The sequence below is a fragment of the Alligator mississippiensis genome, chromosome 6 (genome assembly GCF_030867095.1).
Source record: "Alligator mississippiensis isolate rAllMis1 chromosome 6, rAllMis1, whole genome shotgun sequence".
In the NCBI taxonomy this organism is placed as follows: domain Eukaryota; kingdom Metazoa; phylum Chordata; order Crocodylia; family Alligatoridae; genus Alligator; species Alligator mississippiensis.
The window spans coordinates 41,219,448-41,245,382 of record NC_081829.1 but is presented as its reverse complement, the minus strand read 5'-3'; the positions used below and the strand labels follow the sequence as shown (position 1 = coordinate 41,245,382).

The 25,935-nt window shown below is 45.6% G+C and overlaps 1 protein-coding gene across 12 annotated transcripts in view; it reads left to right on the top strand.

The window, feature by feature from the left end:
- Positions 1 to 25,935, top strand: part of SHLD2 (shieldin complex subunit 2) — a 129,099-nt gene that overhangs the window by 3,090 nt on the left and 100,074 nt on the right. For 8 of the 12 annotated variants that reach the window (XR_009463025.1, XM_019497074.2, XM_059729814.1 and 5 more), the window contains exons 2-4: positions 9,218 to 9,265; positions 10,777 to 10,896; positions 13,089 to 13,201. The gene's annotated coding sequence lies outside the window, so the exon portion shown is untranslated. The remainder of the gene's footprint in view (positions 1 to 9,217; positions 9,266 to 10,776; positions 10,897 to 13,088; positions 13,202 to 25,935) is intronic. The other 4 variants (XM_019497075.2, XM_014601714.3, XM_059729811.1 and 1 more) reach the window with 3 other exon arrangements.

The following is a 25,935-nucleotide window of genomic DNA, read 5'->3' as shown; positions in this document are numbered from 1 at the left end:
TGATCTGATATCCAATACAGCTGCCTCCAGGTGGTATGTCTGGTGTGGAGGAAGGAGAGTGGGGAGGGAAGGGGCCTGGTGGGGGACAGATCAATGCCCCCGTGGTGAGGGAGGGGGCTGGGCCAGGCATTGCCCAGGGGAGTCGGGAGGGGCACGGGATGGAGATGCGGCTTGCAGGGTGGGGCGGCTCCCACTGCTGCTTGCACCCCGGGAGGGCGGGAGCGGGGGGAGCATGTGCCTCTGGATCTGCGTGGTGTGGGGCGGACTGCAGCTGTGGGGTGGAACCAGAGCCAGCGCTGCATGGAGCTTTTCTTGCTGGGGGCTGGGCTCAGAGCGGGCCTGTTCTGAGCCCAGCCCTCAGCAAGAAAAGCCCCATGCAACGCTGGCTCTGGCTCCACCCTGCAGCTGCAGCTCACACCGTGCCATGCAAATCCGGGGGCACGCGCCCCCCACCCTCCCGGGGTGCAAGCAGTGGTGGAAGCTGCTCCCTCCCTACAAGCCGTGCCTCTGTCTCATGCCCCCCCCCCCCTTGCTAGGCAGTAGCTGCCCCTACCCCTTCCCTCACTGCAGGAGCATTGATCTGCCCCATCACACCCCTTCCCTCCCCCTCTCCTTCTGACTTACCAGCTGGAGGCAGCTCTGCATGCTGCAGGCTCTGCTCCATGTTGTGCTGCGGTTGCACACAGTACAGGCATTTATTGGCCAAATTATTGGCCCCATAGGCCCAATATCCAATATAGACAATTTTCTTCTTATTGGTACCGATCTGATATCAGACCGATGTATTGGTGCACCTCTAAAAAATGATTTTCCCTCTGTTCCTGTTTTTTGACAGAAACATTTAGGGACAATTTCAGTTTTAGGTAAAACTGTAACTTTTTCTGAAATCATTGGAAGATGTATGCACATATTAGAAGTCAGATTTAGGTACTGGGCATGGTTGTTGAGTTTTGCAGCTGATGAAATTAATACATTTAGGCCAGAAGCATGTAATAATATCACTAAGTAATAACTTTAAAAAACATAAAAATGCCTTTGTATTCATCTCAAGATTCAATTGCTGTGTGTTACCTGTGTTTGAAGACCATCAACATATTTGAGTTTCTAACATGGGATTGAAACAAAAAAGGTGTAAAGTCAGTTTGTTTTAATTACAGAATTTTTTGTGAACTAGTTTTTTTAACCCAAAGCAACCATGCATGTGTGCTGTCAGACCTCACACGTACATTTATAGAAGGCAGCCTGTCTTGTTACAAACAACTTAGTAAACAGCTTGTACAGATATATGATGGATCACAGAAAATTGAAAACTGGATAGATAGTATAACATTTTCAGTTTCGTATTCTCTCTGTGTGAGAAGCATCTCTAATAAACAGTGAAGACCACAGGAGGGAGATGAGCAAGCTCCTGCCAATGTTCAAAATATGTTCTAAAGGCTGGAGATGATTATTTTTAAAGTACAGCAAAGCAAAAGGAAGAAAGGTGTTCCTTTGTTAGGGAACTTATTAGTCAGTATCTAAGCCAGTCTTAAAGATCTGCCTTCTCAATTTGCTTAGTTATTGCAGTTGTTCACTTATTTCTTATAAATGTATGCAAGATAGCCACTACTAAGATTTTGGTCTCAAAAGAAGGGAGGCATAGTGTCAGTTATATGGGCTCTGATTTGATTCCCATTATAGAACAATAAAGTCATAGATACTCCGTAACTGAAATAGCTTGAAGGTGGAGATAGAAGGATATAAAAAGAATAATTCATGCTTACCAAGCCATCTCCCAGGGTATAAGAAATACTATTTCTGTTTTAAAAGTATCAAACGAAAGCAAAGGCTTAGTGAAATGTGTAAATTACTTGATTTGCTCAAAAGCAACAGAGTTAGAACCCTGATATTCCTGGCTCCCAGTCTTGTAGTTAGATTGATACCCCTCTCTCTAATGAGTTTTCTACCCGATCAGCAGCAGAAAGTAATGATCAAATTATAATATTATGTTAACTGTAGAAATCAGAAATCTAGAGCTAAGAGTGAAAAATAAGGTATTTCTTATTGGCTTTAGCACATGACTGTCTATAAAATAACAGCAAGAGCTGCTATTTTGCTGAAAGTGACAATTCACTTGTATTGAATTTCAACCAAATATTTAACAAATTACACATTTAACTGTAAAAATCGCTAAATTGGAAAGTATGGTTTTATTATTTAAAATAATTATTATTTTATGTATATATTGTAGCAGGTTCTCCTTGCAGAGCTTGGGTTGAGTCCCAGGCTTGAGAGCCTGCTGTTTTGATTGGTGGAGCCCATCCACCAATCAGGAGGCAGCAGGAGAAATAAAGTCACACCCCTTTCCTGAGGGGAGGAGGAGGAGAAGAGCTCCCTCGGACCTGGTTGAAGATTAAACTGTCAGGTCCAGAAGACTTCAGGGGTAGAGCTCTGGAGCATATAAAAGGAGCTGCATGCCCAGCACAAGGGGCAGATATGGCGAGGGACTCAAGAAGAGCAGAGCCAAGAAAAGCTGGGGAGCTTTCCCCCAATGTGCAATAGGACAAAGGCTCCTGAAGCTGCCACTGGAGGAGCAGCCTTGGGAGTGGCGCGAGACCACTCGGGCTGTTGACAGTGCACAGGGATGGTAATAAACTTCTTGTGCCCAGCCCTGCTTCGCGCCCCAGCCTGACCAACCCAGCCCTTAGAATCATAGAAGTAGGGTCAGAAGGGACCTTGTAGATCTTCAAGTCTGACCCCCTGCCTGGGCAGGAGGAAAACTGGGCTCAATTGACCCCAGTCAGGTAGGCATCAAGCTGCTTCTTAAAGACACAAAAAAAGGGCAGGCAGCCTCCAGCATTCCCAGGCAGCCTCCCATCCAGGTACGAACCAGGCCTGCTTAGCTTCCCAGATCGCATGCAATCAGGCCCATCTGGCCATAGAGCCAATCCTTGTCCTAAAGTTACAGGTCCGAGACTGCTCAGGCCCGTCACGGTGTGCAGTTCAGTGCATGGAGCCCAGGCTTTGGGAGCCGCAAGCGGCAGTTCAAGCCTGCAACCTCAGAAGGGCCAGCGGGCCACACAGTGCGCAGGGCAGCACACGGGGCAAAGGCCTTGGGGCTACAGTGAGGCAGCTCAGGCCCCATCTCCCAGCAAATAACCAGGTCCCATGGTGCGTTGGGTGGTGCATGAGCCCGAGCCTTGGGAGCTAGGGAGCAGTGGGGGCTGCTTGGGTTAGCCACCTGGCATGAGGATGGCCATCCGGAGCCTGAGGGGCCTGGCCTTTGCTAAGAGAGCCCTCAGTGCCGAGCCAGAGCACAGGGAAATGGTAGTGCTGCAGCATGAGGCCCAGCACCCAGGAGCCAGCCACAGTGGTGCAGCTGCTGAGAGGAGCTGAGCCCTCGGTGCCCAGAGCAGGGCACAGGGAGGGGCCTAGTGCTTCCTGGAAACCCCCCAAAGGACCCCATTGGAAGGAGGACTATCTCTTGCCATGGGTCAGGTACTATATTAAGGAATAGATGTTATTGAGATTGTTCATGTTTGTGCCTTATATTTTGTAATTGAAATGTTGTATTGTGATGTTGTAAATAGTGTTATTTAGGGTTTGACCCTGGTTATTAGTTAGTGTTCACTGTATGCATATATGTATATGATATTTAGTTTTCTGTTTAGGTATATTATAATTTAATAAATTGTATATAGTTAAGAACTTTGGGCTTGGGCTAACTCTACAGGGGGAAGAGGGATCTGCTCGAAATTCTGGCATCCCTCTCACAGCGTCCTTCCTGCCTACCCATCCCATTCAATTGAGAATAGGACAACCCTTGGGTGTACTCGGGTTACAATATTTAGATGTATGAATAGATTATTTGGATGCCTTTCATAGATTTTATAGACGTTGGGGCTGGAAGGGACCTTGAAGATCATCAAGTCCAGCCCCCTGCCCCAGGAGCAGGAAGTCAGCTGGGGTCAAAGGATCCCAGCAAGATAAGCATCCAAACGCTTCTTGGATGAGTCCAGAGTAGGTGCCTGCACCACTTTTGGAGGGAGTCTATTCCAGGTCTTGGGGGCTCGGACAGTAAAGAAGTTCTTCCTTATGTCCAGCCTAAAACTATCTTGGAGGAGTTTATGATGTTATGCTGGTCCTTATTTTTCCTTGGGGCACTCTGGTGAACTGACGTTCTCCCAGATCCTGATGTACACCCGTTATATACTTGTAAGCAGCCACCAGGTTCCCCCTGAGCCCAAGCTTTTCCAAGCTGAAGAGTCCCATGGCTCTCAGCCTCTCTTCATAAAGCCTATTCTCTTGCCCTCTGATCATGCACGTGGCTCTCCTCTGGACTCTCTCAAGCTTCTCAACATCCTTCTTGAATTGCGGAGCCCAGAATTGGATGCAGAACTCCAGCTACATCCTCACCAAGGCCGAGTACAGCGGAAGAATGACATCCTGAGATTTACTTAAGAAGCAACTATAGCTGCAAGCCAGAGTATTGTTTGCTTTGCCAGCTGCAACATCGCATTGGTGGCTCAAGTTCATTTTGTGGTCAATCATGACCCCCAAGTCTCTTTTAGCCATGGTGCTAGTAAGCGTAGCACTGCCAAGTCTATAGGCATGCTGCGGGTTTTTTACTTTTTTTACCTTACATTTATCAATATTGAACATCATCCGGTTTGTATCTGCCCACTTACTAAGTTTATCTAAGTCAACCTGGATCACTACACTGTCATCAGGTGTAGATGCTACGCCCCAGAGTTTAGTGTCATCGACGAACTTAGCCAGTGCACTTCTGACACCAATGTCCACATCATTAATAAAGATGTTAAAAAGAACTGGTCCAAGGACAGAGCTTTGGGGGACGCCACTGGTTGCAGAGTGCCATGATGATTAGCTACCATTGACCACTACTCTCTGGGTCCGACCTCGGAGCCAGTTACACAGCCATCGGACTGTGGTGAAGCTGAGGCCACAGTTGGCCAATTTTTTCTGTGAGGAGGTCATGGGACACCAAATCAAAAGCTTTTTTAAAGTCCAGATATATGATGCCAATCTCTTCACCTTTGTCCAGGTAATATGTCACCTGGTCATAGAAGGAGATGAGATTTGTCATGGGTAGGTCTTGCCCGACCAACCCATGCTGGCTACGTCATTACGCAGCCACTGGTGGGAATTGGCTGATGTCATTGCGCAGCCACTGGCGGGAATATTTGAATACATGGCGTATGGGCCAGGTCCTGGAGGACTGGAAAAGGGCCAATGTGGTCCCCATTTTCAAGAAGGGGAGGAAGGAGGACCCAGGCAACTATAGGCCAGTCAGTCTCACTTCCATCCTAGGCAAAATCTTTGAAAAAATTATCAAGGCTCACATTTGCGAGAGCCCGGCAGGAAAAATTATGCTGAGGGGTTCGTAGCAGGTAGATCATGCCTGACTAATCTAGTCTCTTTTTATGACCAGGTTACAAAATACCTGGACGCAGGATTAGGGGTTGACGTCCATCAGGTTTTGGTGTACGTCATTTACTTAGACTTCAGGAAGGCCTTCGATATGGTATCCCACCCCATACTGGTGAACAAGTTAATAGGCTGTGACTTGGATGACTACACAGTCTGGTGGGTGGCGAAATGGCTAGAGGGTCGTACCCAGAGAGTCGTAGTGGATGGGTCGGTATCAACCTGGAAGGATGTGGGCAGTGGGGTCCCGCAGGGCTCGGTCCTTGGACCGATACTCTTCAATGTCTTCATCAGCGACTTGGACGAGGGAGTGAAGTGTACTCTGGCCAAGTTTGCGGATGACACAAAACTGTGGGGAGAAGTGGACACACCGGAGGGCAGGGAACAACTACAAGCAGACCTGGACAGGTTGGACATATGGGCACAAAACAACAGAATGCAATTCAACAAGGAGAAATGCAAAGTGCTGCACCTAGGGAGGAAAAAGGTCCAGCATACCTACTGCCTAAGAAATGACCTGCTTGGAGGCACAGAAACGGAAAGGGATCTTGGGGTTCTAGTGGACTCCAAGATGAACATGAGTCATCAGTGTGACGAAGTCATCAGAAAAGCTAATGGCACTTTATCGTGCATCAGCAGATGCATGACGAACAGAACCAAGGAGGTGATACTTCCGCTCTATCGGGTGCTGGTCAGACCACAGTTGGAATACTGCATGCAATTTTGGGCGCCGCACTTCAAGAGGGATGTGGATAACCTGGAGAGGGTCCAGAGAAGGCCAGACATATGGTTAAGGGCTTGCAGGCCAAGCCCTACGAGGAGAGACTAGGGCACCTGGACCTCTTCAGCCTCCGCAAGAGAAGGTTGAGAGGCGACCTTGTGGCTGCCTATAAGTTCATCATGGGGGCACAGAAGGGAATTGGTGAGGCTTTATTCACCAAGGCACCCCTGGGGGTTACAAGAAATAATGGCCATAAGCTAGCAGAGAGCAGATTTAGATTGGACATTAGGAAGAAGTTCTTCACAGTTCGAGTGGCCAAGGTCTGGAATGGGCTCCCAAGGGAGGTGGTGCTCTCCCCTACCCTAGGGGTCTTCAAGAGCAGGTTAGATAAGCATCTAGCTGGGGTCATCTAAACCCAGCACTCTTTCCTGCCTATGCAGGGGGTTGGACTTGATGATCTATTGACGTCTCTTCCAACCCTAACATCTATGAATCCCTCAGGATGTTGCCTTCGGCCAGCTTATCAAGAAGGGTTTCCTTGATAATTTTCTCCAGAATGTTACCAGGGATTGAGGTCAAAGTGATTGGCCTGTAATTCCCAGGATCTACTTTCCACCCTTTCTTGAAGATGGGTACTACATTGGCCTTCTTCCAGTCTTCAGGTACTTCACCTGAGCGCCATGAATTTTCAAATATTTTTTGCCAATGGTTGGGCTATGATACCTGCCACAACTCCTTGAGTACTCTAGGGTGTAATCTGTCAGGACCAGCTGACTTGAAGGTGTCCAGCCTCTTGAGGTGATCCTTTACTAGATCAACACTGATGCTGGGTATAAATACGCCTCCCCCTGGCCGTCCCACCTTGCAGTCCCATTGGACTGATGAAAGACCAACGCAAAGTACCTGTTGAGCAGATTGGCCTTTTCCTGAGTGTCGGGTATCAGCTGTTCTGTTTGGTTCAGCAGGGGTCCAATGTTACCCTTGCTTCTTTTCCGACTCCCTACATATCTGAAAAAGGACTTTTTGTTATCCTTGATATATGTGTGGTCAGATGGAGCTCGGTTGCAGACTTGCCTTTCCTGATCCGCTCCCTGCAGGTATGGACCAGTGCTGAGTACTCCTCCTTGGTGGTACTTCTAGCCTTCCAGCCTCTCTTTTGAGGCGTAGGAGGACGTCAAGTTCCCTGCTGAGCCAAGGAGGTTGCTGTGCCCTTTTGCTACCCTTTTCCGAGTTGGGATGGCCATCCCTTGTGCTGTCAGGATCGCTCCTTTGAGGAGCAACCACTCCTCTCCGCGCTAATTTCATAGACATTAGGGGCTGGAAGGGACCTCGTACGATCAGTGAGTCTAGCCCCTCTGCCATAAGCAGGAAGTCTGCTGGGGTCTCAGCAAGATAAACATCTAGACACCTTTTGAATGAGTCCAGAGTAGATTCTTGCACTACCTCTGGAGGGAGTCTGTTCCAGACCCTGGGCACACGAACCGTAAAGACGTTTTTTTCTTATGTCCAGTCTAAAATTGGCCTTCCAGGAGTTTGGCTGCTAGACCTTGTTATCCCTTGGGGAGCCCTGGTGAACAACTGTTCTCCCAGGTCCTGATGCACCCCGCTTATATACTTGTAGGCTGCCACCAAGTCCCCCCTGAGCTTTCTCTTCTCCAGGCTGAAGAGTCCCAGGTCCTTCAGCCTCTCCTCAAAAGGCTTGCCCACTTGGCCTTTGATCCTATGGGTGGCTCTCTTTTGGACTCTGTCAAGCATATCTACATCCCTCCTGAAGTGGGGCGCCCAAAAGGATGCAGTACTCCAGCTGCAACCTCCCTAAGGCCGATTAAAGCAGGAAGACGATGTCCTTGGTTTAGCTTGAGGTGAATTGGTGGATGCATGCCAGTTTGGTTTGCTTTGCCAGCTACAACATCATATTGGTAGCTCATATTCATCTAGTGGTCAGTCAGAATCCCCAAGTTTCTTTCAGGCGTGGTGCTAGTGGGCGTAGCACTGCCGAGCCTATAAGTATGCTGCTGGTTCTTCCTCCCAAGGTGGGGCACCCTGTACTTCTCTACGTTGAAGGCCATCAGGTTTTGGTCTGCCCACCTTGCAAATGTGTCCAGGTCAGCCTGTAATCCCAGCCTGTTTTCCAGCGTGACCACTTTCCCCGGCAGTTCAGTGTCATCCGCGAACTTTGCCAGCCTGCATCTGATGCCCAAATCCAGATCGTTAATGAAGATCTTGAAGAGTACGGGTCCATGTACTGAGCCCTGAGGGATGCCACTGGCCACCTTGCGCCATGCTGATTCTCTCCCATCAACCAGTATTCTTTGGATCCAATCCCGGAGCCAGTTCCCAGCTATCGGGCTCCACAGCTTAACCATGAGGACACCATGGGAGACTAAGTCAAAGGCTTTTTTGAAATCCAGATATATGACATCCACCTAGTCTCCCTTGTCTAGGCAGTGCATCACCTGGTCATAGAAGGAGACAAGGATGGTCAGGCAAGACCTACCAGTAATAAAGCCATGTTGGCTCGCATTCAGAAGGTTGCCTTCCTTTAGCCTGTAGCTGATGGATTCCTTGATGATTTTTCCAAGATCTTTTCAGGGATGGACGTCAGACTGATTGGCCTGTAATTCCCTGCAACCTCTTTCCTTCCTTTCTTGGGACCACTCTGGCTCTTTTCCAGTCTTCCGGAACCTCACCGATTTTTGTTTGCAACCATGTTACTAACAGTAGTTGACCTTCAACCCATTCCTGTGAGGTTTGTTTGTTTCCCAATCCATTTTTCTGTAGGAGAAGTGAAGTGAGTTGCCCCAGCAGTGTGCAACCAGCATATTGTGGGTGAGAGCTAGGATTCAACTGTGAAGCACTGGTTCTAAATAGACCACATTTTTTCTGTCTGTTCTAGTCAAAACTGATAAGTGTTTAAAAAAAAAAAAAATCACTAAAGGAATTGCTTCTTGTGGATTTTAAACTCTGCTATATATGCACCTATGCGCACATATGTGTCTACTAATGGTTTCTTATCGATTTTAAAATAACAGTAATAATGAAAGATATACTGTGTGTTCTTTCTTTTAGCGTAATATGTGGAGAGCATTAAAAGACTTAACTCGGATGGTTTTAAAGGTAATTTATATTGTGCTTGCCACTAAAAATTTCAGTAAATTTCTTACTAAAATAAGATCTCCCCCATGGAATTTAGATACAGAGGTGTATAGTTAATGCATGAATGTAAGGAACTGCAGCATGGGGCATAGCTTGGTTTGTAGATTTATTTTAACTCTTATAGTTAACCCTTATATGTACTTATAGATTTATTTGAACTCTAATGTATGTGATAGGGTGATATGTTAGTGTATTGAAACCTAATAAAAAAAGGAAAACATTCTAAAATTGGAGAAAGAATACAAAGCTACTTCTGACACAGTTTCTGCTTTCTAAGTTTAGTGTTAACTTTATATTAGATGAATGTGATGATAAATGTTGTTTGTTTTATGTTATGTTTACTTGAACTGAAGAAGGCAGTGTTTTCAAGCATTTCATTTTAGCAAGTATTTTTGGGCTTATTGGTAAAAATAATATTGCTTTGTTAACAAAATATTAGTTGTAAGTTTATTTAGTTCCACTGTCTGAAAGTGCACAGGAACCTGCCAGGTATACCTTTGTTGCTTTGCTTTTCCTAAAATTATGATTGTCATAGAAGAAAAAGATCCTGATAGTTGTACTAGATTAAAATTAAAGCTAGTCAGAAAAAATTATCATCAAAATTAGTTGATTCAATTAAATCAAATTTAGTAAAGTTAATTAATTGTGGTGCGTCCTTCCACCCGACTGGCAGAAGCCGAGAGCCAGAAAACCCAGGAAGCCTTACCTCCTTGGATGACCAGGGTAGTCGATACAAGTGACTGCCTCAGATTTCTGGTTTTCCTGGCCTTCTCTTCCAGAACCACCCACCAGGCAGACCATCCTGGAGCAGTGTCTATGTATACAGCTGAATAGAGAATGGTAATGCCTTTTGGGAGACAACTTCTTTTTTTAATAGATTTCTTTCCAAACCAAAATTTAAAAGAACTTGTGAAATCTTGAACTACCCTGAAAACCGGAATTACCATTGTTAACCAAGCTGAAGTTAAAACCTTCATTCACACCACCTCAGACAATTGTTAATAGCTGCTTAGAGTTAGGTATTTGGATTGGAGACTTTCATAGAATATCCAAATGTTACAGGATATTTGGTAGTCTATTTAATGATATTTCTCTAAATCAGCCCCAAACCAGTAAGTAGAAATAAAAGGTTCTAGGAATATGGGGTCATTAAAAATCTCCAATGTTAAATATGCCAATTTACACAAGTGATTAAATTATTATCCAGTCTGAATCAAGGATTTTTGTGGGTAATGGTTTCTATTGGATTAAGTTGGGGATAAAGTTAGACAAGCTTTCAAAAACAAGGCCTTTTTATCGGGTCTCACTGACCATCATGGCTATAATAGCACTCCAGTACTATCCAGTCTGAGTAATTATATTCTTCCTACCTAAGTTCCACCTGTACTTACAATCAGGTAAGTTTTTTTTTTCTTTATTTCCCCCATAAATGTGTATGCAGTGTTGCTTTATACATTTTTTCCTTTTGCTAGGTGAACTGATTCCTCTGAATGTGTACCTAATGAAGAATTGTCCATGTAACAGATGGTGAAACAGGCAGAATATATCCCAGAGATCTGCATCGATAAAACAAATGTGCGTGTGTACTGAAGGTAAGAATTTTGTCTGTTACTTGTAGAGCATTTTGAATCCTGAAGATCTTAGGGTGAAAAATACAATATTATTCTCTTTAATAATATAATTAACCTACTGGATGCAAGACAAATATACGTTTTAGGTTTTAGAGGGGTTTGGGATCTATAAAACAAACAGTGTCTGAGTCGAGCAGAATAGTCACAAGAAACATCAACGAGTAATCATTTGTGTTGAATGCAATGAGAACGTAATCAGAATCACATAAACCTAATATAGAAGCTTTAAGTATTTTAAATACTTCTTCCCAAAAATTTAACCAAAAATACTTCTTGTTACATTTTCTTACATCAGAAGTTTTCAGACTTCTTAAAGTGGAACCCTTTCATATAATTTCTTTTGCCACAGAACCCTTACCCCTATCCTGAAGTCTGACATGGAGCCAGGCTGCTCGGCAATGCAAGTGCAGTGCCTTCCAGCCTACACCGCCATTACCCCCCGTCTATTTGCAGAACCCCTGGTGACCTGTCACAGGACCCCAGGGCACCCTTGGAACATGGTTTGAAAATCACTAGTTTATGTGATGAAATGAGAGAAACTTGCAGTTTTTTACTTTGGGGCTATAATCTGCCTAAAAGAAAAATTGATTTGCTCTGTCACGGCATGGGGTCTAGCAGGATGGCCATGATCTCCCTAAGGCCCCCTTTACCGTGCCAAGTTGACCCAGTGGGCACCCTCGACTCTCGCCCGCCACGTCTTTGACAAAATATATTTGGGAAGCTGCCTTTTACACTCTCTTGGTCATGTCTTGCTGGACACTCGGACCCCGTGGTTTCCCGGACCCCTCGTTGGTCCCACTTTGTGATGGGTGCTTCAGGGGCACCCTAGCCTTATGGGCTATGCGTGGCTCCAACCACCCCTTTACCACGCCCTAAGCCTCACAGGTGGAATAGACGTTGTTTGGTCTGGGCCTTGTTTATAATCTGGCCCCCTTGTCCTCTTCAGGCCCTGCCTCTTTCGATCTGCGCTCTCTCTGGCACTAGGGCTCTCCACGGCCCAGTCTCACTCTGTGCCCCCTTCTCTGGGGCTTCTCCACAATGCTGCCCCCCTTCTCTGGGGCTCACGACACCCACACTGGGGCTTCTCCTCGACGTCCCCTCTTTGGGGCTTCTCAACTGACCCCCCTTTCTGGGGCTGGGGTCAGTGCACCCCGACTGCTGCGCCCTCGCTGGCGCTGGGGTCCCCACGCTGCTGTGGGTCCCCTGTGAGGCCTCCTCTAACCCCTAATAGCCTCACCCAAACCACAGGTTTTAAACAGTAAACAAAACGCTAGCCCCTCGGCTATAACATAAACTGAAGCCGCCCAGCTATAACCACGTTATTCAAAACACCCCAGGGATGCTCTGTCTTTTACCCGGCTCGGGGCTGTACTTGCGGTCAGGCCTCTCTGTCATGGCTTTGCTCAGGGAAAGCTCCTTCCTGGCTGCTGGTAGGGAACTGTCTCTGGCCTCAGCCCCTAGGCTTTATATGGGAGCCAGGCCCTGCCCCTTCTGGTCAGCTGACCTCTGGTTGCCTTGTCAACCAGCAGCTGGGCTCGTCACTCACTGCTAGGGCTCTTTCCCTAGCAGTTTTCTCCCTTCTTAGGAGCAGGATACCTAAGTGCTCTGCGACACTCTGCTAAACAAGAAAAAAATAAGTTATTTACAATATTCATGAGAATGGTGCAGCTGGTTCTCATATGAGCTATGCCTTATAAATTCCAAGAATTAATTTAGTCTCATCTGTAATGCTCTCTGCATACAAGATCACTCTGCTTGGCATTCTTATTACTTAGCGTTCTGACTAGTTTTTTTCTTGTTCAGTTTCTTTCTTGGTTCCTCTTTCTTTCCCTGCTCTTATTTTTTACTTATAATCTCATAATTGAATATATATATATATATATATAAGGTAGTTCTACATGCGATAGTATTTTGCAACTGAAAGTCCAAATACTGTTCATTCCAATGAAAAAACGCTAGATAAGTGAATAGTTAGGATATTATCGAGACTTTTTTTTTCTGTTTGATAAATCTTTCAAATACGGTTGTTAATATGTACATTAAAATATTTGCAAACATGTCATAAGGTTACATAGAGATATAGCTGCCTATATTTTTGTAATTCCATATGTGACATTACAAATTGCTAAATGAACTCATTTTTATATTTGCAGATATTTATACATTTCATCTTTAAATTATTGCATGGATTTAGAAGATGCTCAGCCCCTGAACACAAATGCAGAAAAGGTGGGCTGTGGACAAGATAGACAAAGAAAAATATAAGGTATTAAGGAAAATGCAAATACAGAATGAGGGATCTAAGGGTTTCAGTGGACCACAGACTCAGCATGAGTCAGCAATATAATGTTGTTGCAAGAAAAGCACATGCAATTTAGGGTTAGATTGACAAGACCCTCGTACTACTTTGCCTGACACTGGTTAGACCTCAGCTGGAGTACTGTGGCCAGCATTCTAAAAAGGTTGTTGGAATGAGGAAGAAGATCGAAAGGCAGGCAATAAAGGGCTAAAGGGTTTGAAATGCAAGCCATATGAAAAAAGAGCTGAAAGAACCTTTCGACTTTTAGTTGGGTTAAAAAGAGGTTAAGGAGGCATGTGTTAACATTTTTCAAATAATTGAAGGTCTGCTGTAAAGAAAAAGAAAATTCTGTTCTGTTTTGCTGGAGAGGGCAGGACAAGAGGCATTGGGGTTTAAATTACAGCAAAACAAAATTAGATTAAATCTCAGGGGGAACAGTAAAAAGAAAAGACAGTGGAACAAGTTGCCTACAGAGGGTGTGGAATCTTATTTATTTGAGATTTTCAAGAAGAGGTTGGATAGGCAGCTGGGATGGCTGAGAAACAACAGTAAGTCTTGCATCTGTGCCTGGGGCCATGGATGTTTGAATTGATGACCCTCATGGTCCATTTCCTCTCTGGAGTATAATGCACATTCTTTGCTGTAAGTTACATGACTAAATGTGACAGGGCTGTCCTGCTTATTTGGACTCATGGGTCAGCTCCAGATCATGGGGCTTATTGTGGACTGCACAGCCCAACTCCAGTGGTGGGGCTGTGGCTTGTTGGCGCAACTGCCAAATCATCTGTGTTGGAATGGCTTGTTCCCCTGTTTCCCCTGCAAACTGTTTTAGTCATCAGCTGTTACCAAGGACCTGACTTTGGTGACAGGTAAGGGGAGTTCTAGCAGTGCCAACCTTTACTCCCTGAGTTCTGGAGCCATGCTAATGCAGCAGACTTAGCAGCTGTGCTAAGTCCCACAGGCTAAGTATAACCAGTTGTGGGCCTCATGGCCTGTGGACTGCCAGTTGGACATCTTTGAAATACGAAATTGTGCTAGAGTGTAGGATATCTGTTCTTTTTCTGACACAGAAAGTAGCTTCTGGCCAAATCATCAGAAGAGGCACGTACATAATTTGGCATATTCATTCTATAGCTAAGTGGGTGAAATTTGTCTCTCATTAGATATCTGGGTTTTATTCACGTGTCTGCCTGAAGTAGTTTTCATAGACATTTGGGCTGGAAGGGACCCCGGAGGATCATCGAGTCTAGCCCCCTGCCCCAGAGGCAGGAAGGCAGCAGGGATCATAGGATCCCAGCAAGATAAGCATCCAAATGTGTCTTGAAGGCATTCAAAGTGGGTGCTTGAACCGCCTCCGGCGGCAGTCTGTTCCAAACCTTGGGGGTTTGGACAGTAAAGAAGTTCTTTCTTATGTCCAGCCTGAATCGGTCGCGGCGGAGTTTGTGACTGTTCAATCTTGCCGTCCCTTGGGGCGCTCTGGTGAACAGACGTTCCCCCAGATCTTGATGAGCACCCCTGATAAACTTATAGGTGGCCAGCAGATCACCCCTGAGCCTGTGCTTTTCTAGGCTGAAGAGCCCCATGGCTCTCAGCCTCTCATCATAAGGTCTGTTTTCCTGACCTCTGACCATGTGTGTGGCTCTCCTCTGCACCCTTTCAAGCTTCTCCACATCCTTTTTGAATTGTGCAGCCCAAAACTGGATGCAGTACTCCAGCTGCAGCCTCACCAAGGCCGAGTACAACAGAAGAATGACGTCCCAGGATTTGCTTGAGAAGCATCTATGGATGCAAGCCAGCATTTTGCTCACTTTACTAGCTGCAGCATCGTATTGAAGGCTCATGTTCATCTTGTGGTCAATCATGACCCCCAAGTCCCTTTCATCTGTAGTGCTAACCAGTGTAGCACTGCCGAGCCTATAAGGATGCTGCAGGTTTTTCCTCCCAAGGTGGAGAACCTTGCATTTTTCAGTGTTAAACACCATCAGGTTCTCACCTGCCCATTTCATGAGCCTGTCAAGATCTGCCTGATCGCCCTCGTGTCCTCAGGTGTGGATGCTTTATCCCAGAGTTTGGTACCATCAGCAAACTTGGCCAGTCTGCTTCTGACACCAATGTCCACATCATTGATGAAAATGTTAAATAGTATAGGCCCTAGGACAGAGCCTTGAGGGACCCCACTGGTGACTGTTCACCAAGACGATTGACTTCTGTGAACCACCACCCTCTGAGTCCTACCACGGAGCCAATTCCCCAGCCAGCGGATCGTGGTGAGGTCGAGGCCACAGTTAGCCAGTTTAGCCAAGAGGTGATCATGGGATACCAGATCAAAGCCTTTTTTAAAGTCAAGATATACAACGTCAATCTCTTCCCCCTTGTCCAGGTGATAGGTCACCTGGTCATAAAAGGAAATGAGATTGGTTCAGCAAGACCTACCCGCAATAAACCTATGCTGGGTATCCCTCAGCATATTGCCTTCAGCTAGTCTGTTAAGGATGGCTTCTTTCATAATCTTTTCCAAGACCTTCCCCTGGATAGAGGTCAGGCTGATGGGCCTGTAGTTTACCGGATCTACTTTCCTCCTTTTCTTGAAGATAGGCATGACATTGGCCCTCCTCCAGTCTTTGGGCACTTCACAAGAGTGCCAAGAGCTCTCAAAGATCTGTGCCAGGAGCTGAGCTATGATGCTTGCCAGCTCCTTGAGTACCCTTGGGTGTAACCCGTCAGGGCTGGCTGACTTAAAGGTATCCAGCCTATCAAGGTGTTTTTTCACGAGGTCAGCTTCGATGGAGGGCAAAGAATGTCCCTCACCTGGACCTCCCTGAGCCATAGTGGGCAGGGGCGTCCCATGGGACTGGTGAAAAACTGATGCAAAGTACCCATTTAGCAAGTTTGCTTTTTCCTGGGCATTGGTTGTCAGTTGCCCCATCTGGTTTAGCAGGGGTCCAGTGTTGCCCTTGCTTTTCCTCCAGCTCCCCACATATCTAAAAAAGGTCTTTTTATTGTCCTTGATATTTGTAGCTACATGGAATTCCATTGCAACCTTGACTTTCCTGGTTTGCTCTCTGCAGGTCCGGACCAGAGCAGAGTATTCTTCCTTGGTGGTGGTTCCAGTCCTCCATCCTTTGTAGGTCTTCCTTTCAAGACGTAGGAGGTCCACCAGTTCCCTGGAGACCCAAGGGGGCTGCTGTGCCCTTTTTCTGCCTTTCCTCCAAGACGGGGTGGACTTTGCTTGCTCATCCATGATTACTCCCTTGAGGAGCAACTGCTCGTCATGAACTCCCCTCTCCTTTGGGTTGTGGCCCTTTAGGGCCTCTCTGACAAGCCTCCTTAGCTTGTCAAAGTCAGCTTTCCTGAAGTTGAGGACTTCTGTATTACTGACTGACTTGCCAGCTTTTTCGGCAGATGGTGAAGGTAACCCAGCTTCCCTTCGATCGTTAGGTCGTCCTCAGTTGCCAGTACGAGGTCGAGCAGCGCTTTACCTCTTGTCAGCCCGTAGACTTCCTGCGTCAGATAGAGGTCATCCATGCATGAGAGAAAGCTTTGCGACTGCTTGGATTTGGCTGAGCACTCCTCCCACGAGGTGTCTGGGTAGTTAGTCTCCTATGACAACCATACACCAGGAATGTGCGGCCTCAGCCAATTCCCTGGTGAACTCCAGGTCAAAATCTTGACCCTAGGTAGGGGGTCTGTAATAGACTCCCACCATAGTATTCCCCGTGCCATGTTCCCCACAGATTTTAACCCAGAGGGTCTCAAGTCATCCACTGTGGGTGCCAATGTCGGCTTGCAGGGACGCGTAGCTTTACTTGACATAGAGAGCTATGCCCTTGTCCCTTTTGTCCACTCAGTCCCTCCTGTACAGGGTATAGTTGTCTATACCTGTGGCCCAGTCATGGGTGGAGGCCCACCAGGTCTCTTCTATCCCTATGACATAGTTATCTGCGTTTAGCAGGAGAACAAGTTCCTCCTGTTTATTCCCCAAGCTCCTGGCATTTGTGTATAGGCACCCAAGTGTCCCCTTGGGGGCCCTTGCCTTGCCTACATTTTGTTCTGGGGCTGGGGTGGGATCCCTTAAGTGCCTTGGCCTGCTGGCTTTGCAAGGGTTGCTCAGCAGGCCAGCAGTGGCAGTAGTCCCTCCATCCCCCGGTGGGCTTAGTTTAAAGCCCGGTAAAAGTTGTGCAACTTCTTGATTATCTTATTTGTTAGGTATCTCCCTCAGGAATGGGCATTAAATTACTGAAGACTTTTCACAGGAGTCACTTATGTTCCTCTGATTTATAATCTGATGTGTGTTTCCCTAGGTTATAAGGTATTTTATGATCAAGGTCCCATTTTCTCTCTTTCTTTCCTACTTCCCTTCACAATACAACTTTTCACTATTTATCCAGATAGGTACTAAATTGATAGAGCTTCATCTAGGTACAATGCCCTGTTCACGTAAAATAGCCTGTAAATTGTGGCCGTAAATGATAGCCTCAAGATACTACGTATACAATAAATGTTTCATCTAACAGTGCTTTTAAGCATCTCTAGAAATAGGTATTCCTGAGTCTTACACATTGAAATTCCCAGCCTTAAGAATACATTAAAATAGAATTTTACATATAATTTTAGTTCTGTTTTTTCTTTTCTCACTGTTTTCAGTGCAGTATGTTGTGCCATATGGAGCCTATCTGCTCAGGGAAAATAGAAAGTATACTGTCATAAATCAACAAAAACACTGTAGAGTATTTTGCCAGCTTTTTTTTAAATAAGCTAAGATCATGGGATCATAGGAAAGTAAGGCTGGAAGGGACCTCAGAAGGTAATTATTAAACCATCCCAGCTAAGGGTCTGTCTAGTCTGCTCTTGAAAATTTCCAAAGATGGAAATTCCACAGGCTCTCTAGGTAGTTTATTCCAATGCTTGACCACAGTCATAGTCTAAAGTTCCTCCTAATATCCACCCTTGGTTTTCTCTGCTGCGGTTTGAGGCTGTTGCTCCTATTCCTGTTCCTTGCAGCCTCAGAGAAAAAACCATTCCCATCCTTTCCGTAATCATCCTTCAGGTATCTAGAGACTGTTAGCAAGTATCAGTGTATCAAAGACACGTTGAAGTAGTCTGGTTTTGTAATACTACACTTACTCAAATATAAGATGAGGGGCCTCTCCTCCCCCTCCCCTCCCCCAGTCAGAACGGGGGGGGGGGGGGGGAGTCCCTCATCTTACATTCACGTAGAAGAAAACCTCATTAAATACATTGCCTATCTTTGAACTGCACTAAAAGCAGCCTGTGCTTAGTAACAGAAACCATCTATGAAGTTGATTAAATGCAACCAACAGTGAGCATAACTATAAAGTACATGGCTCATGTGGGGCAAACATGCTGATTTTTTAAAATATATTTATTTCTATATGTATCTACCTATACCTCTACTAACCTGTCTTGTGACTGCTGTGGTTCACCTGACAGTCCAAAACACGTCTTTTACAGTTGCACCATTTTCATTCCCATTACAAAACTGCACCTGCATGCCTGCTTGCCCACCACCATCACTATTAACAATCACCGTTGTGCAAAGGACTACCTCAGTGCCCTCTCAACTCCCCTACCCCTTTCCCCAGTTGTTTCACTTGTCATTGTATTTGTTGTCACCATTGTCATTGCTCTCTTTGAGGGAACTTCCTCTGATCAGTCTATACCAGTTCCCTTTCTTCAGTATGATGTCCACCATCTCTTCCTTGTCATCTACTACTGTCTTCCTGTAGTGCCAGTACATCTTGCTCAGTCCCATTTTGATGCAGGCCTCAACTGAAGGACTTGTGTGTCTGTTCATGAACAGGTTTCTGGTTTTCCACAGGGTGTTCCTGATGGGAACCTACTACAAGGATAGGTTGGTGCATCCCATCTGAATAATAACTGTGTCTATCAATAACTTAATCATTAACATACCGTATTATATGAATTGAAGGTTACTTCAAATTTTAAAATGACCCCACAATAATTAGAGTCCATAGGTGGAAAATTATAACAAATTGTCCATTAATAGAATCTAATTAGGAGCAGGTTGTCTTAAATTCATCTTCGTCTCCCCTCCTTCCTGCCTCCTACTACTGTGGCAACGAAAACAGTTGTGGGGGGGTGAGGGAACAGATCTTCACCCCTTGTCCCCCCCCCCCATGCCTGTTCCTGTACCCCACCATACACCCTCCTCTGTGCCTGTGTATACCTCCCCTGCCCACCTCCTCTGCAGCCTGCCTCCTGGTCCCCCATGCCTTCCCCCACTGCTTACGTTCTGCTGCAGCTCTGCTTCTCTGGGGCAGTCAGCAGCAGTCTGGCCCCAGCCAGGCCAGAGAGAAGCGGTAGCATGAATGCCACGTGTCCCCAGTGGCTGGGGGGGCATGACGAGCTCCCGCAGATGGTGGTGGCAAGAGCGTGGTGGCAGCAAACAGGGAGCTCCAGCAGGCAGCCACAACACTGTTAGCGGGGGTGGCGAGCGCCAACCAGTGGTTGGCTACCACCCGCAGACGCTACTGGCAGCAGCGGCCAGTGGCAATCGCGGACTGCCTGCAGATGCTGCTGGCAGTGTCAACGGCGGGGGTGAGGGGGTGGCGAGTGTTGGTGGTGCTTTTTTGCAGGGAGTGCACTGCCACACTCGGGGGGCACGTGCACCTGCATGCACCCCCTACGCATCGCTAATGAGTGGCAGCTCCCAGTCAGGTTGAGTTGGGACTGGAACTACAGCTGAAGTTTTGGGGGGAGGCAAGGGGGAAAGGCAGGCAAAGGGAGAGCAGGCTAGGGGTGGGGGGAAGGCTGTAGTTTCCCCCTCCACACGCCCTGTGGTTTCTCTTGTACTCCCTCCAGCTGCATGTCGCCTTCCCTGCCAAATGAGCCAGCATGGTCCACAGCAGGTGGTGGCCCAGTTCTGTCTTTAGCTAAGCAAGAGCTGAGCCAAACTCAGAGTTGAGCTACTACCTGTCCCCAGGCTGTTACTCAAATCCAAGACGAGGCTTTTTTTTCTCTTTATACTGATGGGGGGTGCAGAGAAATCTCATCTTGGATTCAAGTAAATGGAGTAAATTTGTTAGGAAGCTTTCTAGTGAAAGCAGTAGTGAAAGGTTGTCCCTGGCTTCTATATCATGCCATCAATTCAAGAAATTCCCCTTTAAATCAGTGGAAAGGTATGCTTGTAAACTAGTGGCGTTCTGCAACTGATCTTTCAAAATATTTCATCAAAAAGTGTAGATCAGATTTAGATTTATACTGAATTAAACAAATTTCAACTGATTACAAAGTCTACCAAGGTTTACTTGACTCTGTAACTCCTCCTTTAAAGGAATGATTTTTTTTTTGTTTCTACACATGGAAAATAAAATACATATATCTGAATTTTGTGTTTCCAGGTAAATTTGTTTCTTCTTATTTGCCATTAATAGTGAGTATGAAGAAGAAAAGTTGTTTGTGTTAATATATTTTTGATACTGTGTAAGTGACAGTTTTGAAATGCAAGGAAATGCCTTATTTTTAGCATTATGAGCTAAAATTGTATACTAGGCATTTGGTTCACCACCTTTAAAACAGGATACCAGTCTTACTTTACATTTTTATAAAGTTAGATACTATGTTGCATGGGCCAAGTACTAGATTCCAATAATTGCTTTATGTGTCAAGAAAATTTTGATTGCAGTGTGAAGCTGTGATGCTTGTGTTTGTCACCCTTGAAAAGCCTTCTATCTCCCTCTATTTACACTGTTGCTGTGCAGGATGACTGAGACTGCCAGCTGCTTATTTCAGGTCTGTGATTTAAAAGCTCTTCATGTACATACAAACTCATGACCTCATTTCTTCTTTGGGCAGCCTGAGGAGATCCAAAACCTGTACTCTGTAATGTTCCTAGGTACACTGTTGCTTCTAGCATGTTGCTAATTACCTTTGCAGAATAATGTAATTGAAAAATAGTAAAACATTACAAAGCAATGCATTGGTTCATCCTGCATGTGCAAATCCTTTGGAAGTTGATGAGAGTTTTCCCTTTGGCTTCAGTGGGCTTTGGATAAGACCATATCCAAAGACAGGGTGTAGTAGGGACTTGCTTAGCTCAAACAGTCCTTAAAACTTCACCCAATTCTGTATTTTCCTGGGCACACTTGCCTCTCAGGAACCACCACTGACCTATATCCATACTTGCTAACATCTCAGTCTGTCTCTGACTTAGTTTCCTGATGTGGTGGTGCTGTTGCTTCTAGTCTTGCCTCTCTTACTCTCTCCTGTGAACCCTTAGCTTCCTGGGGCTAGTCAGTTTCCTATATCAGCTGTTCCAGTCCTCTGGGCAGACCTGTAATCAGGCTTCACTGCCCACAGCTGGGCTGTCGTTCCTGCAAGCTTGCAAACTGTAGGCTACTGCAAGTCTCTGCCAGCCAACCTGCTACAGTCACTCTCTTAATTCCCTGTCTCTCCTTGTATATCTCCCTGGAAGCCCTCTTAGCTTCCTGTGGCCAGCCAATTATTCCTGTCTGTTGGCCCAGTCCTGTGGGAACACATGCAATCAGGCTTCACTGCCCTAAGCTGGGCAGAGTCCCGGCAGGCTTGCAGGTTCCTACAGCCTGATGTGTGCAGCCTGCTGTAAGCCTCTGCCAGCCAGCCTGCCACACAGGGCAGCATAAAGACTCTTACTTTTGCCTGTTCCAGTAACTAAGCAAACTGCTCTTGGCATATTGGTAAAGCAAGAAAACCAGAGCAATTCTTAATCATCATAAAATATAATGTTTGGCTTTAGATTTACTGTTTTCCTTTTCTTACCTAATTCCTAGGTTTAAAAAAAAAAGAGGATGTCTGAATATACTATAATGGAAATACAAAGAGCAATTGGAGAAGTTCTTTAGCCACCTATGTTCGTTCCTGGAGCTAAAATTGCTAAATGCAATATTTTATATAAAACTGTTCATTTTGGTCACCACAGCAATCTAGAACAGGGCTCCCCAGCTCATGGGTGGGTTAAGTTGTGGCCCTCAGTCTCCTGTCTGGCCATGACACCCCTTATTGCTCTGGCTGCAACAGTAGCCAGAGGCTCTGGGTTCCTCCTCTGGCTTCTGTTGTTGTGCACCCATCCCAGGGAGCAATGTGACATGGTGTGGGGTGCTCAGGTTGAGGCTAGAGCCACATGGCATGCAGTGTAGCTGTGGTTAAGGGGAGTATTCACATGAAGGGAGTCATTGCAGTGGGGGGAGGAGGGAGGCATTGCCCATGTGTGTGTGCACTGTAGCAGTGGGAATGCAGCTGTGTGGTGTAATGGGAGGCATCTATGTGGCAATGTAGTCTGTGACCCCTACTAGTATGGCCTGTGGGGCATGTAGCCTGTTACTGGGCATGGGACGCCTGACTGCTTAGAACAGGGGTTTTCAGCCTTTTAAAGTCTAAGTACCCCCGGCAGCTGAACACCAGGGTCAGGGGAGGTGGAGCGCACAGCTAAACGCCAAGTGGGGGTGGGGGCGAGGGTAGTACATGGCCAGACGTGGAGCCAGGGAGGTGGGAACAGAGTGTCACTGCCTCGCAGGAGTGGGGTAGGGGAAGCTCATTGGGCTGGGGTGAGGGCAGCGGTGCCCGTCTGCAGGGCGGGGAAGCTCACCAGGCTGGTATGTGGTGGCTGCTGCGTGTGAGCTTCCCTGCCCTGTAGAGGGGTGCCACCGCCCTCACCCTGCCCCAGCCCTGCTCCTGGGAGGTGGTGATGCTCCATCCCCACCCACCTGCATGTGCCCCGTAGGACTGGTCCAAGTACCCCTAGGGGTACGCGTACCCCTGGTTGACATCCCCTGACTTAAAAGTTGGACAGCTGTGAACAAAAAGGTTCCATGGTTAGAAAATAATGTCATTAGGAGAAACTGTGAAATATATTTGAAAATAACATTCTAAAGTAAATTTTATATTTTCTGAGTCTTGCTGTCAACAGCTGTATTGTTGAAAAATGGTATTTGAGATGCTAGCAGCATGAGAGCACAGTGTCAGAGATTGCAAACCAGTTTCCTCCAGATTTAATAATGAATTAACAATCTGAAAATCTTGTTTATGGAAACAGAGTACCTTTTGTTTAAATATTAAACATTAATGGCCTTACAATAATAAACTCATGGGTAACCATCACCTGCACTGTTGGGTTTTTTTTGCATTGCTGTTAACAAAATCTGCTTTTTTTTTTTTACATTTAAAAGGGTTGGGTATTGAATTCTGTGTTAAGCATTCAAAATCTTTATAATTAGAGAAGGGTCTGCAAGTTTTAGTCTTCTGTGGGGTATGCTCTGGTTGTCACTTCCTGATTCTAAAAAAATTAAAATGTATCTTTGAACATCACTTGTAAAACTCTTGCTGATTGGTAATTAACATCATAATGGCCAAGAATAAATTCACTCTCTGATCACAGAGGACTTCAAAAGTACTCAATATAACACAGTTTAAAAAATGTAACTGTATCTGTGACAGGAGTCAAACTCAAAGCCAGATCACAAGTTGGCCTGCCCACCTGCCTAAAGCAGTCTACCCAGACTCACCTGCCACGACTTGAGTGTTAACAATATATTAAGCAGGAGGCAGCCCATTCACTACCCTGATGCCAGGGGGCGCTATCCATGGCTCTGTATCACCTTTACACCATGGCCCATGCCTCGCAGATTTCATCTAAGCTCTTAACGACTCTCGCCCCACACTGGGCCTCATTACACTCTAGCCTGGACCCCAACTAGATCCCTCCTAATCAGGCAACCTGAATCCCTGATATCTCTCAGGACAGGCAGCTCCCTAGGCCTTCGTTCTTCTCGGTTGTGGCTCCCCTCTGGGACCTTTGGCCACATGAGCACTGGCCTATCTACAGGCCAGTCAGAACCTCAGGGCCTCTGACTCTGGGTGTCTCTCACAGTGGTTACACTAGCTTTTTTGACCATCCTGGTCCTGGTCTCAGCGTTTACCAGTTAAGGGGTTTGTCTAGGCTCTCGTGTTGCTTGCTCACTCTCTCTTGCATGGGTCCGCCTTCTCAGGCCCTACTATGGGGTTACCCACCTGGTTGTGGGGGCTTGGGTTAAGGCATCCCTACCTGCCTTTCACCAGGGAGGTGAGAAGTCCTGGTATTTGAGGGGGGCTGCCATGCCACCGGCAGTCCTACCAGGCCTTCCTTCCCCAGCAGGGTGCAGTTTTAGGTCATGCCCAAGACCAGGAGCTTCCAAGCCATCCCCCTAGCTCCTGCCCTTACCTCCAGGATGTTCCACTCTGCAAGGGAGTCGGATGGTGTTGCTCATTTGGCTGCAGCTAACTGCTGTCTCTGCCTGGCTGACCTTTGTTTGAAAATGGCCTCCTTAATCAGGCACCTGTCGCCTGCCTGCTCCAGCCCTTAAAGTAAAAATAAAATTAAAAGGGCTTCTGTCATCCTGTTAGTTCAGAGTACCCTATGCTCAAATAAAGCAGTTTGATTTATGTAATAGTGGATTATAGTTCACATTCTGTTACCTCTTAGATCTTTGCAAACTCACTGATTCCAGCATGATTTCACAGATGTAATGTTTGGTAGCTCCATTGGCACCACTGATTCCGAGTGCTTAGTTGTGTACATTTCTATAAGTATCAAAGTTATTGAAAAATTATGTTATTTCTTATTTGCTTTTTTGGATTATTCATTGGTCTTTAATCCTGCAAATGCTGATCACTTCCAACCTAACTACTCTGCCCCTTTCTTGAAAATTAAGTGGATTAATCATGTGTTTAAAATTAGTCACACATTGAAATGGTTGCAGGCTGAACCCTAAATTTATCATGATTAGAAATCACTGCAGTTGATCTAGTCTGCTCTGAGATGGAGTGATACACATGTCATGTGATTCATTGAGTCAGTTAGTAGAACAATAGTGAAATATTCAGAAAACCTTGATTTGAATTCTTTTGTGTTGTCTGCCAGTTACTTAAAATAAACAGGAGAACGCTTATTAAGGAAAGATTACTTGAGTAATCTGAAAAAAATTACACTTTTGTATACAAAAAGAAGTTAACTTTCCTTTGTTATATCTGTGGTGCACATCTACCTCATGCTTATCATATAGTTTAGTATTGTGGCAGTTGTACAAATATTTTGTATGCAGAAATCTGACTTCTATTATTAGTTTCAATTTACTCTTTTTTGTGATGTGGCTAATAGTGAAGGTTGTTTTTTACAGTCAAAGTCAAGAAAATTAATGAGCCCGTTAACTGAAAGAAAAATATTACCTTATTTGGCACAGCTTTGTGTTGTCGTTGCCTTTTTTCAAGGAATTTGGATCTTAAAGTTACAGAATCATGAGGGAAAATCTAGGTATGGTTTATATTTTTAAATAGAATACACAGAAAATTAAAATTGTGAGTTTAAGGAATAAGAATTTGATTCTGCAATGAGATACAGAGGAAGAGATGGTATGACTTCCAAATAGATTATCTAAAATGGACAAATATTTGAGACCTGGTGTTAATGTTAATTTAGCATTATTTTATTTCTATTCTTATTGGAATAATGAAAATATTTTGTACTGAAATGGGTTAGCATCTGTGGGCCTCACAAGAGAGTGGAAGTATTTGCCTGAGAAAGCATAGGTGCCTTGTGTAGCAGGGAGCTTTGAGTGTAGACACAACATGGCTGAAGATAAAAATAACAATAGATAAATGAGCTAAACAGACAAGGTTTGTAACTATGATGTGAAAAATAAAAGAATATA